The sequence below is a fragment of the Entelurus aequoreus genome, linkage group LG03 (genome assembly GCF_033978785.1).
Source record: "Entelurus aequoreus isolate RoL-2023_Sb linkage group LG03, RoL_Eaeq_v1.1, whole genome shotgun sequence".
In the NCBI taxonomy this organism is placed as follows: Eukaryota; Metazoa; Chordata; class Actinopteri; order Syngnathiformes; family Syngnathidae; genus Entelurus; species Entelurus aequoreus.
Genome location: NC_084733.1, coordinates 51149215 through 51169037, shown reverse-complemented (window position 1 = coordinate 51169037; position 19823 = coordinate 51149215).

Below are 19823 nucleotides of genomic sequence, written 5' to 3'. Positions count from 1 at the left end.
GGAGAAACAGAATCCACCTCAGAGCCACAGGTACTCCACCTGGACAACCACAAGTCACCAGGTCAGGCAGAGTGACAAAGGCTCCTGAGAGACTTGATTTGTAGAACTCTAAAGTATTTCAAGTTCTTGTTTGTGAAAAAAAAAAAAGAAAAAAAAAAAGAAATGTAAGCGTTTTGTAGAACTCTAAAGTATTTCAAGTTCTTGTTTGTGGAAAAAAAAAAAAAAAGAAGTGTAAGCGAAAGATGATTGTAATACTATGTCAGAGTTATTCATTTACAGTGGTCTAAGTTCATCTAAAATGTTTGAATAAGTTTGCTTATTAGTTTGTGTTTGAATATGTTGTTGCTGAACTAAGAAGGGGAGGTGTAGTGGTAGGCTATGCCTACATATCCCAGGGTGCTTTGGGGCTGGGGCGGACTTCCGGAATGACTAGTAAACATGACAGCAACGCTACCTCTCTGTGTCCCTGAGCCATTCTTTATACAGTTATGGCCCTGGGGAAGAGGCTGTTCTTTAGCTTGTTTGTCTTGGTTTTAATGCACATGTAGCGCTTCCCAGAGGGCAGCAGGTAGAACAGGTCAGAGCCAGGGTGGGTGCTGTTCTTGATGATGGCACTGGCTCTGTTGAGGCAGCGGGAGGTGTAGTTATCTGAGTTCCATGGAAAGAACTTGGATGAAATCACATTTGGTCCAAATGGTAAGTTGTCATCTTTGTTGTTTGTTTGGTTTGAACTCAATTATACTGTAAGCTTAACATGTTATGTGTACCACAGAATGTGTTTTGGAAACTGAAGAGGAAGATCTCACCAGAGAGGAAGAACACTATTCATGTCCTGACAATGGCCTGTTATGTCAATACTCATTTTTGTGGTTTATTAAATGTGGCCTATGGTAAGCATGACACTGAATGTTTATTACATCGAACCCACAGAAGAGGTGTCCTTTCCAGCCACTGAGGATGAACACATCCCGCCCCCCAAGAGACTGACACCACTTTCAAAAGACAGGGATGCATCATCACAACATCGTGCAGTGAGACATTCTTCCAATGGTATGTTGTCATCCTTGTAGTTTCCTTTGTCTATAATTTTTTCCATCATTGAAGAAGAAGAACCATGATAAAAATTCTGAATTTATTCATCCATCCATTCATTCATTCTCAAAATAATCTTACTCATCTCATCATATGAAATATAACAACTCAACTCAACTCAATGTATAACTTAATGTCTTAATCGTCTTTTATTTCTTTTATTTTCATACACATATTTTGTATGGTCACTTGCAGATAAAGCTGCCCAGAAAAGGCGACCCTGGACACAGAAAGAGGTGAAGGCTGTCGAGAAGCACATGAAGCGATTCATCCCTTCTGGTATTGTACCAGGAAAGAGTGACTGTTTAAAATGTTTGAGGGCCGAACCGGAAGCTCTCCAAAACCGGGAAGGGCAAGCATTAAAGTTCTATGTGTACAACCGCATTACGGCCTACCAAAGGAGATTGCAGCTAAAATAGTAGATTAAGAGATAATCAGCAAGACTGGTTAAGTAGAACAGTTTTTTTTAAATGTTATTTATGTTTAATGTTGTTCAAAATAAAAAGTAAAAATTAAAGTTTAAATGAGTTTTCTTGAAAAGTGAAACATGTGTTATCCTGGCATTAATAGTACCGTAATTTCCGGACTATAAGCCGCTACTTTTTCCCCTCGTTCTGGTCCCTGCGGCTTATACAAGGGTGCGGCTTATATACGGCCTGTTCTTCTCCGACACCGACGAAGAGGATTTCGGTGGTTTTAGTGCACAGGAGGAAGACGATGACACAATGATTAAAGACTGACTTTTCATATACCGGTAGGCTGGTTATTTTGATAACGTACAGGCGAGCACTTTGTATTACTTTGCACCGTTGTATTATTTGTGCTCTGCACGAATGCTGTTCGCCATGTCAAAGATGTGAAAGTTTGATTGAATGATTGAAAGATTTATTGTTAATAAATGGGACCCAAACAGTCATCTCTGTCCCGACAATCCCCTCCGTGGTAGCAGGAACCCCTATATACTACGCTAATTACACATCAAAACCCTGCGGCTTATAGTCGGGTGCGGCTTATATATGGAGCAATCTGTATTTTCCCCTAAATTTAGCTGGTGCGGCTTATAGTCAGGTGCGGCTTATAGTCCGGAAATTACGGTACTATAATTCTGTATGGTATCCATCCTTAGTTAAAACTAATATATATTTTCCCTTGTCCCCACAAGTGATGATCAAAAACTTGATCCCCATTCCAAATGATAATAGGTGTGTGTGTGTGTGTGTGTGTGTGTGTGTGTGTGTGTGTGTGTGTGTGTGTGTGTGTGTGTGTGTGTGTGTGTGTGTGTGTGTGTGTGTGTGTGTGTGTGTGTGTGTTCTGGCAATGCTTACTTAATGGGGACATTGCTCTGTTTACACAGTCACCTTTAGGGGACCTCTGACGGTATGGGGACAAAAAAACAGGTCCCCTAAATGGAAACCTTTTTAAATGATAGTCAGATCCATTCTGAAGATGCCTAAGTGAAAAGTGAAACATTCTGTATGGTATCCATCCTTAGTTAAAACTAATATATTTTTCCAAAAACAAAGTCTGGTTTAGTGTTCCTTAGGATGACATTTTCATACAGCATGATTATAAAACATTATTACCTTAAAGTATGATTCACATTCAGAATTTTCCATCCTTCTACATATGGTAGTTGGAGTTGCAGACAACTTCATTACTGCTAAATAGCAGTTTTCAGTAATGTCACAGAAGATGCAGGATTTGCTTTAACATTTAAAGGCCGTCTGAAATGATTTTTTTTAATTTAAACGGGGATAGCAGATCCATTCTATGTGTCATACTTGATCATTCGCGATATTGCCATATTTTTGCTGAAAGGATTTAGTAGAGAACATCGATGATAAAGTTCGCAACTTTTGGTCGCTGATAAAAAAAGCCTTGCCTGTACCGGAAGTAGCGTGACGTCGCAGGTTGAAAGGCTCCTCACATTTCCCCATTGTTTACACCAGCAGCGAGAGCGATTCGGACCGAGAAAGCGACGATTACTCCATTAATTTGAGCGAGGTTGAAAGATTTATGAATGAGGAACGTGAGAGTGAAGGACTAGAGTGCAGTGCAGGACATATCTTTTTTCGCTCTGACCATAACTTAGGTACAAGGGCTCATTGGATTCCACACTTTCTTTTTTTTCTATTGTGGATCACGGATTTGTATTTTAAACCACCTCGGATACTATTTCCTCTTGAAAATGAGAGTCGAGAACGCGAAATGGACATTCACAGTGACTTTTATCCCCACGACAATACATTGGCGAAGCTCTTTAGCTACGGAGCTAACGTGATAGCATCGGGCTTAAATGCAGATAGAAACAAAATAAATAAACCCCTGACTGGAAGGATAGACATAAAATCAACAATACTATTAAACCATGAACATGTAACTACACGGTTAATGCTTTCCAGCCTGGCGAAGCTTAACAATGCTGTTGCTAATGACGCCATTGAAGCTAACTTAGCAACGGGACCTCACAGAGCTATGCTAAAAACATTAGCTATCCACCTACGCCAGCCCTCATCTGCTCATCAACACCCGTGCTCACCTGCGTTCCAGCGATCGACGGAGCGACGAAGGACTTCACCCGATCATAGATGCGGTCGGCGGCCCGGAGACGGAGGAAGTCAAGGTGAGGTCGGCGGCTAGCGCGTCTGCTATCCATCTCAAAGTCCTCCTGGTTGTGTTGCTGTAGTCCGCCGCTAATACACTGATCCCACCTACAACTTTCTTCTTTGCAGTCTTCATTGTTCATTAAACAAATTGCAAAAGATTCACCAACACAGATGTCCAGAATCAGGGGCGCCGAAAAGGGGCGGTAAAGGATACGGATTCTAGGGGCCCATGATGGAGGGGGGCCCAGAGAGGCCCCTAATGATGATGAAATTATAATACAGGGGGCCCTGTAAAGATTCTTTTCATGGGGCCCAAAATCCCTAGCGGCGCACCTGTCCAGAATACCATGGAATTTTGAGATGAAACAAAGCTTTTTGTATTGGATTCAATGGGGTCTGAATACTTCCGTTTCAACGATTGACGTCACACGCATACGTCATCATACATAGACGTTTTCAACCGGAAGTTTTGCGGGAAATTTAAAATTGCACTTTATAAGTTAACCCGGCCGTATTGGCATGTGTTGCAATGTTGCGATTTCATCATTGATATATAAACTATCAGACTGCGTGGTCGGTAGTAGTGGGTTTCAGTAGGCCTTTAAGTGGTGAAACTTCCTCTAAGAGGACAGCTGTAGTGCTTTATTCGGAGGATCATGTCATATTTTAAATGGTCCTCGGTAGTCACGCACAAATTTGCGTGAATTATGCAAAATTATTTAAATTTGGTCCCCCTGAACCATATTAACTCTTTTTTCCCAGGGTCCCCAGTAAGAATGATCAGCACATTACTTTATCAATCCAGAGATTTAAAGACGTGTATGAGCTAACTGGGCAGTGGCCATTTTACCTCATTTTTTTTATGCCTCCACAACTTGTAGAAAGGGTGGTCCCCACAAGTGATGATCAAAAACTTGGTCCCCCATGCCTTTTTTTTGTTACATATACTGTAATACTGTACATGATAATTGGGACTTGTTATATATTGTATATATTATATAAAGATATCATATACTATAATATTATAATATATCAGTATATATTAATATACTGTATATATAATATGTAAATATAACATATATGATATATTTTATATTGCTACTATGGTATATTTTTAGTCTACTTTATACCTGCATTATCCTTTCCATCCTTTCCCTTTCCATCCTTTGTAACTGAGCTACTGTGTGGAACAATTTCTCTTGTGGATCAATAAAGTTTGTCTAAGTCTAAGTCTAAGTCTAAGTGTGCGTGCGTCCCCCCTAATGTTGAACCCACCTACACGCACCTGCCGCCCAGGATCTTGCGGGCATTTTTTCAGATGCACTGAATTTGCAGAAGTTCTTCTCAAAAATTGCAATGAAAAGTAGACAATATGAAAGCTATAAAAACTACAACATGGCAGACGGGGTGGAGACTCAATAATAGGGGGCGTGGCCTGCTGAACGACTCCGGCACATAAATAAGTCGGAGCTTTCTGCAGAGACAGTCAGAAAATGGCTTGAAGATGGTCTGCAATACGAAATCTACGTAACTTTTTGACCAAAGCACCACCATTACATGTTAACTAAACCACAAGGAAGTGTTTAAATGTAGACAAAAAATCATATTGTGACTCCTTTATTGCTCCTGAGACAAAAATAGACTTTCAGTGGCGAGAACTCATTAATGACGCCTCGCAGCGCTCCATCGGCCTTACTAAAAACGCTGCAGTGGGAGCGAGTATATGTCACCAGCACTTATTTCCCATGCTGTCGCTAGTGACGTCTTGCAGCTGTTCAACATCTGCAGATGTGTAGTTTCCTGGCTGGAGAGAAGAAGAAGGCCTGTCGATTCATGAGTACATTTCCCATGCTTTGTGTGCACAGCCTGATCTGTGCCCTTTTCCTGCAAGGCCTTGTAACAAGATCCCCAGCAAAGATCTCGCAGAAAGCGCTACAAGGCTAATAGTTAGGAAACATGCCACCCCCCAAACCCCCACTGCCGCAAATCCCCTGCCACTGCAGATGGCAGATAAACATACAGTGTGTGAGCTCCTCCAGTTAAGTTGGCATTTCCTCCCGCGACTTCTTCACATTGATAAGAGCCGTCCCAGAAGGAGGCGGCGGCGCGAGAGCACCACTATGATGGTTTAATCCCGCAGCATCCCCAAAAAAGAACACTTGACAGAATCCATTTGTCCGATTTTATCTGTTGTGTGAAATACAGCAGACAGATCGGAGACACAGGTGGGGGGGAAAGTTTACGGGGGGCCCTTTGGGGTGGCAAGATCCCTGGCCCCTCTAACCCCACCCCTCAGCCTAACCATAAAGCTGCTGGAGGGGCAAGGGGGCGTGCTTGGGGCTGAGTCTTTCTGGTCACACTGTGGGAATATGTCCTTTGAGAAAGGAGCAAGAAAAGGGAAACCACAGAGCGCAGAGACAAGAGAGGGGAATCCTTGTTACTGCAGCATCAAAAGAAGCAGATGGGAGATGGGCCCTTCCTCTCATTTCCCCTCGCTAAGTGGCAGTGGGGCGAAGGTGGGGGTGCAAGCGTTGAATTCCAAATAATGGCCCATTAGGTCTCCTGCTGCAGCGTTTAAACTGCAGGTCGTCCCGCATGTCGTGTCTGTCTGTTTTGACCACACTGTCAAGCTTGGCCATAAATCACCAGCATTCGCGGCCTGCTTGATTAATCTCTCCACTTGCGGGGTGCAGGCGGCGCAGGTGCCCATGGCCTGATGTGTGTTTACAGCCCAGGTGTTGTCGAGAGCAAATGAAAGCCCCAGAGGTGCAACGGCAGGTTATTAGCGCGGCGGGCGGCCATTGTTCACTTTGGAAAATATGTCGAGATGATTGATGAGTTCTGGTCTGAGCTACTGCTTGTAAATGTTAGGGTGGAATTGGAAACGAAAGACGGTGATGAGGACGTGATTATGGAATGATATGAAAATAATCACAGTTGTTCATTTTGTGGATTTGGCTTCAAATGTGCTGCTTTGTCTTTTTTGGTGAGGCTCTTGTGGTGCCAATTTACAAGTTGAGGTCAAACCCACTCAGAGTCTCTCCATCACCAATTTATAAAGGTGCTTAACCTCAAAGCTAACATTGACATCTTTAAACTGAAATGGGTACCCCTATGTAGCCCAGTGAATTAGAATATATAAGCAAACCACATATCTTAGGTTACATCTGCTATGTTTTCATTACAGCTACAGTATATGTTTTACATGGATGCATTGAGGCTGGGATTCTTTGACATGAAAAAAATATCAGATATGTTATAAATATTTTTAATGAGTTGCAATCAAACACACAAAAATGTACGTTGGTGAAAACTTAAAAAAATTCAAGCAATTATTAATACACTGGTCAATTTACGATTATGATTTAATGATTGATTACCACAGTGATACTGCTCATTTCTTGGACAACATTACAAACAACACCTGTTTTGCCTTTATCATTAGAAACCATACAAATCAAAGCAGAAGAAGATAAACGTATGTAAATACTCAAATAGAAGAATATGGCTCTTATAAAGCCAGAAAAATATGTTGTGTTTCTTCTACCAAGGAAAGTATTTGCGTAATGAATATTATTTTTTTAAATGCTCATTTAACAATACTCTGATAATAATTATCTCCATTATAATTTTGGTCACAATAACCTTGATATGAAATGTTCATATCATTACATCCCCTGACAACCGCCAACATCAGTTCAAAAGAACAGATTTAAAATAACAAATGTATACATTTATCTCAATTAGAAGCCATCCATCCATCCATCCATCCATCCATCCATCCATCCATTTTCTACCATTTGTCCCTTTTGGGATCGCGGGGGGTGCTGGAGCCTATCTCAGCTGCATTCGGGCGGTAGGCGGGGTACACCCTGGACAAGTCGCCACCTCATCACAGTCAATTAGAAGCCAACATTTGTAAAAAAAAATAATTAAGTTTGAGCCGAATAGAATGATTGGCGTTCATAGCTGCCAACCATGGCAACCACTGCCCCACCCACAGGAGAGATATTTGCAAATGAAAGGATTTAAAAACTGATGCTATGGCTGCAATGCCGCTGTTGAACCGGTGAGCCTGTACTCCACTCCAAACACCATTGTTGCAATGTGTCCTTTTTCTCCATGCGTGTGCATAGGTGGGGCATATCTTGTGTGGTTTTATACCGGGGAGAGGGTTACGATGATTGCAACTTGTTCCAACGTAAACGCCCTCTAAGCAGCCACAAATTGCTGCAATCTGAACCTTTTAATGATTGAATTTGTGTCCTTTAGCACGTAATAAGTGGCGGAAGACATTAAGAAGTTGTGTTACAAATTGGGATGGGGACCAAATTCGACACTTCGAGGGAATTCCTACTGGGTATCTATTCACAACGTCACGTCCGGTTGCAGCCTTGGCTGGCGGAAGCACTTGGCGGGAAAACAAGCACTCAAGCAGCACTCATTGTGTTGCAATTTTCCATGTCAACAAAGCAAGTATGCCTGATAGAAAATGTTCAACATAAAATAAGGCTCCAAATGCGCTAGCTTGATGCTAATTTACAATGGATTTGCAATAGACATGCTACCGATTAGCATTAGCAATTTTACATGATAATTTCAATAAATCCAAATTTTGTGATGAGAACTACAATCAAGATGATACAATCAAACAGCTGGTGTGTAATAAGTACAATACTTACAGTATAAACACTTTTTTCAGTGCAACAAAAGATTAGTTTCATTTTAAATGGTAAAGACAACTCCCACTGTGGTCACCTTCATCACATGATAGTCCACACACGAATGCCATCTAACGTCTTGGAATTGCAACTGCATAAAAAGGCTACTATAATACTTGCAAATGAGACTCAGAAGTGTAAGAAATCACGTTAACAAATGGACAAAAAACAAGATTTTAGTATTAAACAAATTACAATTTATTACCACATGTACACACACACACACACACACACACACGCACACACACACACACACACACAAACACAGTAGTACCAATAATTGGTACAGCTGAGTACAAATATCGACTCCCAGGTACCAGGAATTGGTATTGTATCGATTCAAATATGAAAGGTTCTTATCCGTAGTTACAGATATTGGTGACAAAAAACATTAACAATACCCATTGCTTTGTAACATTCAAAATGATCATAATTCACAGCAAAATCTAGACCAGAGATTTTCACAGTGTTCCCTTCTACGGCTTTTCTTGAGCATATTTCCTCACCATAGACTGTTTATTTGCACACTGTATGAACAAAAGTGTGTTCATTTTGCTTATGACATAACCTAAATCCAGATGTTTTAATTAATTTTGTCAAGCTGCTGTGTCTGCCCTGAAGTCCTTTGGCACCTCAAACGGGAGACAGAAAAAGCTTTTTTAATAAAATGTAAAAAAAAAAAAAGTGTACATCCCAACACAATTTATAAGACTTTTTTGTGCCATTCCAAGCTCAAGAAAACGACTATTGAAATGCTTCACTTTATGGGATTTCTGCTATGCTACCACGTATATTACATCATTTTACATGTGAAAACCAAGGTTTACCACCAACTTCCTGAACACTTCAAACCCTAATCTGCACTGCTTGTCATCTTGTGGATGTATGTGTCTGTGCCATCAAGTCGCCACTGGGCTCATTTTAATCCCAAGTTATTCAAGTGGGCTAAACTGTGGGGCCACAGAATGTAAACAGAGTCTTATTAAGACTGCTTGTCTGTCTGCTGCAGTAATATCACCCTGTAACCTTTTATCCATGACTTGAGCCCTTAGGACACGCACTGTGCTGTGGCTCATTAAATCAAATTACTATCAAGTTTTGAAAGGTCCGATTTTTAATTGACCTCTACTTCGAATCACTTCACACTGTGCTGAAATAAAACTGTCAAAACATTTTATAGAGGCGAATTAGGAAAGGATGACAAAGCATTCAAGAAAAGTAACAGAGTATTTTGGAATGCTGTGGTCTAGACCAGTGTTTTTCAACCACTGTGCCGCGGCACACTAGTGTGCTGTGAGAGACAGTCTGGTGTGCCGTGGGAGATTATGCAGTTTCACCTATTTGGGGTAAAAATATTTTTTGCAAACCAGTAATTATAATCTGCAAATAATGTGCCATTGTTTAGTGTCGGTGCTGTCTAGAGCTCGGCAGAGTAACCCTGTTATACCATACCATATCTGTAGGTGGAAGCCGATACCTAATTGCTTTGTAGATGTCAGGAACACATCGTGTGAGACGACAATGGTTTGTTGTGATCACAATATGCAGGCGACAGCGGGAGGCAGCGTGCAGGTAAAAAGGTATCTAATGCTTAAACCAACAATAAACAAAAGGTGTGTGCCCCTAAGAAAAGGCATTGACGCTTAGGGATGGCTATGTAGAACGTAATTAAAAGCGCTTTGAGTCACTGGAGAAAAGCGCTATATATAAATATAATTCACTTCACTAATTGACTAAAACTGAACTGGCTACAAAGTAAACAAAAACAGAATGCTGGACAACAGCAAAAACTTACAGCGTGTGGAGCAGGGACGGCGTCCACAAAGTACATCCGTACATGACATGACAACAATGTCCATACAAAAAAAGATAGCAACAACTTAAATATTCTTGATTGCTAAAACAAAGCAGGTGCGGGGAATAGCGCTCAAAGGAAGACATGAAGCTGCAACAGGAAAAGCCACCAAAATAGGAGCGCAAGACAAGAACTAAAACACTACACACCCAAAAACACCAAAAAACTCAAAATAAGTCATGGTGTGATGTGACAGGTCATGACAGTACACCTACTTTGAGACAAGAGCTAAAGTGATGCATGGTTGGTTATGGTTTAAATTAATATCCAACAATTGCGACAATTACTTTTTACTGTCTACTGAGTTTCATTTTTTAATGATTTCTGCTGGTGGTGTGCCCCTGAATTTTTTCAATGAAAAAAATGTGCCTTGGCTCAAAAAAGGTTGAAAAACATTGGTCTAGACCCACTTCTTTATGCAATGATTATGATGCAAGTTGCAAATCATAGCCCCAGATTACAACGTTTTAAAGATGGTTTGTTACAATTGGCATCATTGCCAAATTACACTTGTGTTGATCATCCTCTATTTAGTCCACTACTAGCTAATTTAATGACAAGAAATTCGCAAGAATAACAGAGTGTTTTTCTTTAAACATCTGGTGGAATTATACCAAACCTACATTGTTCGTTAAGGATGGGTATCCTTTACATTTTAACCAAAAACCAAAAACCTTGTAATTTGTAATATGTGCTTCATTCTCTTTCATATTTTGTTCGTGAGTCCGCATTAAGCCGGCATTCAACATTATTTATTTAGTTACCTTATGAAATAAATCTTGTTTTCTTTATTCTTTATTTCTACCATCAATGCACTTGAAAATGCTCTGTTCTTTTAATTTGAGAAGCCAATAAACAGCCTCCTATCCATTACAGTTGTTGCTGTTTTCATTGAATGATATCAGCTTCCGGGTTATATCTCGCGCTTTGAGGCTGGCGCATGCGTGATAGGAAGGGTCCCTTCGGCCGCAAACCAGGTGTGTTAGTCCGTTTTTTCAACAACCGAACACGATCGGATTAAGGTGTTTCCATGCGCTGTAGGAGGGTCATTTAGAGCCTAACTATCCGAGAAATCTGACTAATTTAGTGCATGGACATGTACTGACTGTCATATTGCAGAAGACAAAAAATTATTTCCAATGTGCAGATGTCTGCTGCTTACCTGACACCACAAACAACTTAGCTGAAGATTGGAGGAATTCAGTGTTCAGCTTGCGATAGTGGAAGCTCTAACCTAGATGCGTTGGTTGAGGAATGCCATCCTGTAATATCAGTAGGCCAAACAATGACATACCAACATCCTTATCTTGGATGATAGTATGGCAAGTTCGACATTTTGCAGGCATCCATGTAAGCCTTATATCTCGTCCACCTCGGAATAGCCAGTCAGTCTCATCTCCTCCCAGAGTTTTTGCAGATCTGTTTACAGACTGCGGGCAATCGCTCAGTGAGTGTCCTGCACATTGTTATTGCTTGTTTTATGCCACAAGCCAGAGTATACATAACATGACTCTGACTCGGTGGTTAGCATATTGGCCTCGAGGAGGGTTCAAGTCTCCATTTTGGCATCTTTGTGTGTATGCACAGACTCCCTGTGTGTGGGTTGTCTTCAGGTATTCAAGCTTCTTCCCACAGTCCAAAAAATAAGTTCAATTGGAGACTAAATTGTCTACAAGTGTGAGTGTAAACTCATGTTTGTATGTGTAACAGATGCCAGTAAGTGTGACTGTACGATACTACATTTTGTAAACCTCACTCCTCGATGCCTGAAGAGCTGTGCTGGGCAATGAGTTGGCAGCACGTTGCTTTTTGCTCATTGGCCTACGCTGCACGAGTTAACTCCAATTCAGGGCAGCTATCTGGTTGCTGGTGGGCTGGACTGCCCTGATGGCAACTGTTGCATATGTTTCCTGTGAATGGCTGGCAGTCCAGTAAAAATGTGACATTTGCGGATGAGTCAAGTCTTTTGAACGGCTCTTTTAAGTGAACGAGCCATTTGCTCAGGCGTGTGCGTGCCACAAAACTCTTCTGGAAAACTAGAATATGCAATTTTGGGAGAAATTGTGTGTGAATGCTGAAATGCCCAAACTGCTGAAATAGATGTGCCAAACTGAATTGTAACGTTAGCATGCTAACAGAATTTGTACAAGTACCAAGTTATACGACTCTGAATTACATGCTAGCATGCTAAGCATGCTAACAGTTAGCATGGGCCAAGTTATATGACTCTGAGGTGTTCGGCTAAAAAATTTACTAAAAAAGTTAGCATGCAAAAGTTAGCATACTAGCATGTTAACAGCATGTGTCAAGTACTAAGTTATATGACTCTGAGGTGTGCGGCTGTAAAATTGGCAAAAAAAAGTTAGCATGCTAACGTGAGCATTCTAGTGTTGTGTGAATGCTTGTCATGTTGTCAGCATTCACACAATTAGTCGGAGTCAAAGGAATCGTAGCAGCATTCAGATTCACTTTTCTGGTTATTTGCGCTGCGGTGGATTTTTAAAGTAGTTCAGGTGTGCACACACAAGGTAGGCTCTTTGAAAAGAACGGTTCCTCAAGATCCGGCATGCTAACTTCAATTGGTATATGGTGGTACACTGTGTTTAGGGCAAGGCTATTCAACTGGTGTCCCGGGGGCCAAATCCGGCCTGGGAATGGCACTAGGCCAAGTTCAATTGAAAACTTGATAGAGACTAACACTTTTGCTATTACGTTCACACATGCTGGTTGGCAGTGTGATCCCAAAATGCAGAGATGGCAGGCGACGTGCAAGAGAAAGGTCCTTTTACTCAATACAAAGGGAGAAAGCAACAGTGTGACTACAGCTGTAGATCACGGGTAAGCAATTCCTTAGCAAACTAAGGGCAAAACACAAAACGGGACACCAGGAACATACAATAATCAACCAACGTTGTTCGGAAGGCGACACTGGCAGATAAACCCTCCTGATTGGCAATCAGGGATAGGTGAATCTCCTAATTGCCAACCATGAACAAGTGAGGAGAACAGTGCCCAGACAGTGGTGAATTGTAAGAAAATGTAAACACATTGGCAGGTTCTTGCATTGACATTTTAACCTCCTGAAGGCCAGAGCCCACTGCAGTGGACACTTGTGTTTTGCATTACAGGGTTTTTTTCTGAAATAGACCAAAAGCAAATGTCCACTACAAAGAATGTGAATGAGGATGAGAATGAGGACAAGCGGGATAGAAAATGGAAAGATGAATGACTGAGTTGCTACAGCCAAAAAAGAAGCTAATGCAGGGCTCAGGGGAGCTACAGGTGCATAAAGCCAAGAATTTGCAATGAAGGATGATGAGAAGGGAAGTAAGCAAGTCTCTCATGTTTGATCCTCCCTGGCTTCTTTTTCCTGTCAAGAGTCAGGGGTTCCACCCTGGATCAACGCTGGGAAAACAAGGCAGTGGAGTACAAGCTGCTCTAGTCCACCTAAACCAGCCAGGCGGTGTCGGAACATGACGTTTTCATCATGCGTCTTTCCATGAGAAAGTTTCAGGGCTTTGGAGCAACTCCATGTGCTCTCAGCCTTGCACCTAAAGGCAGTGGCTCCCATAAAAAGAGCTCCTTCGTCATCTCCTCAGGGACAGCCACCCTTCCCATGGTACTCATGTTCCGCTCCCGTCCCAGAGGGGATGGCGGTCCAGGTTTGACTCAGAGAGGGAGTGAGACCGAAACAGAGGGGGTGTGACAGCGCAAGAGTGAGACCATAAGAGACATCTGCTTCTCATCTCAATGGAAAAATTCCCTCGATTTCACAGATTACGACGGAGTCCCCCAGATGGAGCGTGCTTGCTCCTTGGAGGCTCCCTGGTCGTACGCAGGCTCCCCGAGCCGTGTTGGCTGCCGTCCAGAGTAACCCATTTAAGTGACTGACCCTTGTATGCAGTGACACAAGAACATGATAATAATCATATTCCCACTGATTTAAAACAACAGGGAAACCAAACTGACATGCATGTCTCATGCAGGCCTGACTGTGCTGCAGTCTTTCTTTTTCTTACCACGATGCCCCAAGGCACAGCTCTGTTTATTTTCCCCTGATTAACACTGCTTTTCAAACCCTTCACAGCTTGCGGTGTGGGGCGTAAGTCAGTGGTCTGTGTTCATTCAGCTCTAGTCCTCTCTACTGCAGTTCAAAGCTTATCCCCATACCTTTTAAACCCTTCAGATCTACTGAAACCCTCTTTTAGTTGATTTCACCGCTGGGTTTGTCTAACACCCGTTTTCAATCAGTGTTCCCCTGGCAGTCAAATGCATTTACCTGAATTCAGTGCTTTGAAGCTTTTTTATGGCCTGAAATCAATCAGGCCTGTAATCATATTCAATATTTCTGGGACGTCACAGGCATGCACTGTGCTTCATAACACATGAATATTGTGTGATGTACATTGTCAACCAGATTGTTTTGGATCTGTTGACGATCGTCAAGCCAAAGGCCGCTGATTAGTGAGGTTTCTGCAAAGGGAACTATTTCAAGGTCATGCAGAACTACCATATTTCTTCGATAACAATAATGTTAGATTGAATCCACTATACACAAAAACGTTGCCACAATTTAGGCATTTATTTATGAAAAACACATTCTTCATAGTACAGACCGATACTCATATTAGCAAACACTTTGCTACGTAACAAAGATTCAAAACAAGACCAAATTTGAGGTGACCGTGTGCCTCAAACAATGAATAGAGTGACAGTGGTTGACCTCCATATTTGTTCATGTTGCAAAACATTTTTTTCCCACAGGAAATCATTGAACTAATCTGTTCCAGGGTCAAGTTGTTGGCAGTAGGGACATTAAACTACATTTGAACATGCCTAACAAAATGTACCACTGTGATAACAGCGCTGTATATAAACAACAAACAGTGAAAAATGAGGAGGCCATAATGATCGCATTGCAGCCTTGTTTTTGTAAATTATTCTTATTTGGGGTGTTTTTGTTGTCCAATTAACCAATGTAAAATGCCTAATCAATTAAAAAAAAACTATATATTTAATTAAGCCTGTCACGCATTCACGCATGTGATTATCACAAAACATTATTGTGTTAATCATGTATTGATGTATAAATTGTGCAATTTATTTAATTATTTACCTTCGCCATGGATGGTTACCTGAAAGGCGGAACAGGTGGCTTTACAGTCAGTGATCAGATCAAGGTATACACGATGACTGAGGAGACTCGCTGGCAAATTTCACTTCAAAATAGATGGGACTTTAGATCAAACTTTTACCATGCAAGTTTTGAGCAAATAAATGTAACACATTTACAAAATGTTCTTGTATGACATTCTGACACTAAAATGTAATCTGTATGAAAATATTGAGGTTATTTTTTAAAATATTTAGATTATGCAAGCCTGACTTCTCCAGGGTGTACCCTGCCTTCCGCTCAAGTGCAGCTGGGATAGGGCCCAGTCCTCCCCCACTACTCCGAGAGAGACAAGGGGTAGAAAAATGGATGGATGCAAATTATTCAAGCAAGTAATTTACTGCGATAAATCCCCATTAATCAAAATGCTATAGTGCAATTAACCTTATTAAATGTAATCTTAAATTACACACAAATAAATATTCCTAACAAATGGAAGATCATACTCACTAAATAAAGGGCATCATTAAAAACATAAATGTCAATTAACGTTTTTTTAGACGTGGTGATTATGATTTGTGTTCTTGCTGCAAGAGCGGTGTGACTGTGCTGTTTTATCCACACCGGTGGTCCTCAATTGTCTGTCCCCTCTGGGCAGAGCGCCCTCTGGGATCGGTTGTCTCCACCATCCCCCTGGCAGCGACACGTCAAGAGCAGACATTGAGTGTGCAGCAGGCACATAATGTACACATTGTCACCCGTAGCCAGACCTTCTGTTCCAGCAAGTGCACAGTAGCCACAAAAGCAATAAGCTCAGCCATTTTGGCTCGCTTAAACTGATGATAAGAAATGGCACGGCTGCCAAATTCCCATCACTCGCCTTTATTATTTATTATTTCAAGTTATTAGCCTCCCTTAGCACACTGACCCCCACGCCCTCAGTCTCCCTGTTGCGCTCCCACTTCCTTGTTCGACAAGTTATTTGAGTAGATGTACTTCATCGCATAATCTATAAATCTTGGAGCCATAGTTTCCCAAACAATAACGCACAGATGAACTTCACCTCACACTTGCTCGGGCCATGGCCTACTTCTGCCTTTCCTCTGGGAACCTCCTGACATTCCTGATCATTTATTTGGTCTCTCAGGGTTCCTTAAATCTAAGATCAGTATTTTGTTTTTCGTGATTAGTATCATCATTGCCAAAAATCCTTTTAATCCTGCTGTTGTTTTTGAAAAATGCAATAAAAGTGTCCTGTTTTTTTACAGTTTACAGTTTGTTACTCAATTCAGTTATTATGCCTATTTAAAAAGGTTGTATTGAAGAAGTATTGACTCATAATAAGTGTATCAAAGTTTATAGCCAGAGTGTGTGTTAAAGTTAAGTTAAGTTAAAGTTAAAGTACCAATGATAGTCACACACACACGCTAGGTGTGTTGAAATGTGTCCTCTGCATTTGACACATCCCCTTGTTCGCCCCCTGGGAGGTGAGGGGAGCAGTGAGCAGCAGCGGTGGCTGCACTCAGGAATCATTTTGGTGATTTAACCCCCAAGTCCAACCCTTGATGCTGAGTGCCAAGCAGGGAGGTAATGGGTTCCATTTTTATAGACTTTGGTATGACTCGACCGGGGTTTGAACTCACGACCTACCGATCTCAGGGCGGACACTCAAACCACTAGGCCTTAGAGTAGGTTTTTTTGCGGAAACCTCTTAAAATTATTACGCAGAGCCCTAAAAGGTGGATAAACTCATTTGAGTAACCTGCAAAAAAATAAATAGCAGCACTCAAAATTGCATTTTGCGGGCTGATCAAATTCATGTGTACTTAAGAGTCTAATCTCCCTAGCAGTAACTATTAAAATACGATTCCATCAGCCTCAGGTTATGTGATCGCTTCAGGAAGCTACAAAGTCATTTACATTAACAAGAAAGCATGTTTGAGGTGTAATCTGATGCTTGCAGCAGCACACCTGCTGCAGCCCACACATTATACATACATTCAACATCAATTTGACCAAAGATGTTAAAAAGATCTACTTCGTCTAGTTAACAGCGAGAGCCAAATCACCACTCATGGCGTCAAGTGGTGAACTTATGTGCTCCACATGTTGGACCTCTTAATGGAGTTCGGAGTACGGCCGCAGGTGTGAGTTATAACCTATTTGCCGACGACATGGCCCTCCATGACACAGGGCGCGCTGCTGGCTCCTCATTTCGAAAGACCACCAATATTACAATTGGCAGTGACACAGGCGCCTATAACTCACTCTCAGACCTGTTTTTACATTCCGACGCCAGCGACCACAGACTTATGGAAGTTTTGTTATGTCATATCGGACAAACACTCCAGGTCTTGTGTGTCTGTATATAGATACATACTGTACATACATACATATATATATATATATATATATATATATATATATATATATATATATATATATATATGTATCTACTGTATAGGTCAAAATTAACAAATTCACTCACTTCAATCACAAAAAATTATCACATTAATCATGTACACACTTGGATTAATCACGCAATGTATTTTGACCATACAAACTCTTTTACCTTTACAGTCAGTGATCAGATCAATGCATATGTCGGTGAAAAAATTAGTGAGCTGATTAGTGAGCTCTGCAAGCAAATTTCACTCCAAAAGAACTTTGGATAAAACTGTTACGAAGTGTTTGGCAAATAAATAACATGTATCCAAGTAAAACATCCCTGGGTGACATTCTGACAATAAAATTGCATTTGTGTACAAATATCGGGGTCTTTTTTTTTGTTAGCAACATTTAATTATACAAGCGAGTAATCAAGCCCTGTGATGAGGTGGCGACTTGTCCAGGGTGTACCCCGCCTTTCCGCCTGAATGCAGCTGAGATAGGCTCCTGCACCCCCCGCGACCCTGAAAGGGACAAGCGGTAGAAAATGGATGGATGGAAGCGAGTAATCACCTTTGATTAATCATGATTAATCCAGTTATTAGGTTCCAGCCTCGACAAAAGTCTATTTTAGTAAAAGTATGTACACATTGAACACAATATAAAGAACCGCTTTGACACTATTTCCACATTCACCCATTCACACACACGTTCACACACTGATGGCGGGAGCTGCCATGCAAGGCCCTAACCATGACCCATCAGGAGCAAGGGTGAAGTGTCTTGCTCAAGGACACAATGGACGTGACGAGGTTGGTAGAAGGTGGAGATTGAACCAGGAACCCTTAGGTTGCTGGCACGGCCACTCTCCCAACTGCGCCACACCGTCCCCAATCCGTGTATGCCCAGTTGATGTTGCTCTTAATCTATTTAATTTCTTGTTTATATCTGCTTACTTTCTGCTGCAACATACATCCATCTACGCTTCTTAAAGTTTACTAAGCACTTGTTTCTTAGTGCTGTTTACAGCTAGCTTAGCGGTTAGCTTAGCTATTAGCATACCTGCTCCAGCTTGTGCTTAGTGTTGCTCTCATTGTCTTAATGTTTGGCCTCATCCTCCAGTGATAGTGGTACATCATAATGATACTTCATAATGATACTTAAGATACTCGGGCTTGGCAATAAAACAATATCAATATATGTCGTGATAGACACATAATCGATATCAATAAAAGTTGTGTTTGATAAAATGTTCGATAATTATTTTTCTTTTTTGTCGGAAGAAACCAGAAGTTGCGAAGCGAGGTTGATTGCATGAACAAAGGCATAGCTGAGCAACGCAGGAAGTGATCCCTGATCAGTGGCAGTGACAGCCAATCAGGCAACAGTATCAACTACTCCTTTTGGTTGCGTCACCTTGTTGTCTCGTGATTGATTCTTGAGTGAGAGAAGAAACTTAAAATGAGGACTGCAGAGAGCGAAGACATTTTTTGATAAAACAGGAAAAGTCACCTCAACAGTATGCCAAATTATTGGATTTTTAAAAAAAACAGACTGTAGTCGGACCGCAAATTATGCAAGGCGCTCGTCTCCACCAGTACCGATAATACCACACCACCCCAGCTGTCCTCTCCCTTAACTTCCAGGGCAAAAAAAAATTAAAATCTCAGGTTTCTCTGTTTGCATTTGCACACTTTGCACTATTTTGTTACACTTTATTAAGCATTTCTTATTTATTCCTTATTTTTGCAGCTTAATGTTAAGAGGTTAAGTGTTCAATGTGATTTTAGAATTTTGTTTACATTAATTGTTTGAGTGTTTTCCATGGTTGTGTTAACATTTCCTTTCCTTTCTGCCTTGCTAGCTGAGGGGATCGTAATCAGAGGAAGGTTAAATTTGAAATAAAAATGTTTATATTTAATATATGTTTCTCCTGATCCTAATTATCATTATCGACCGATATAAATCATTTAAATCGTGACACAGTTTTCAGCAGTGTCGCCCAGCCTTATAAGATACAAAGAGATGCAGTTAATTTAAGTTTGTGG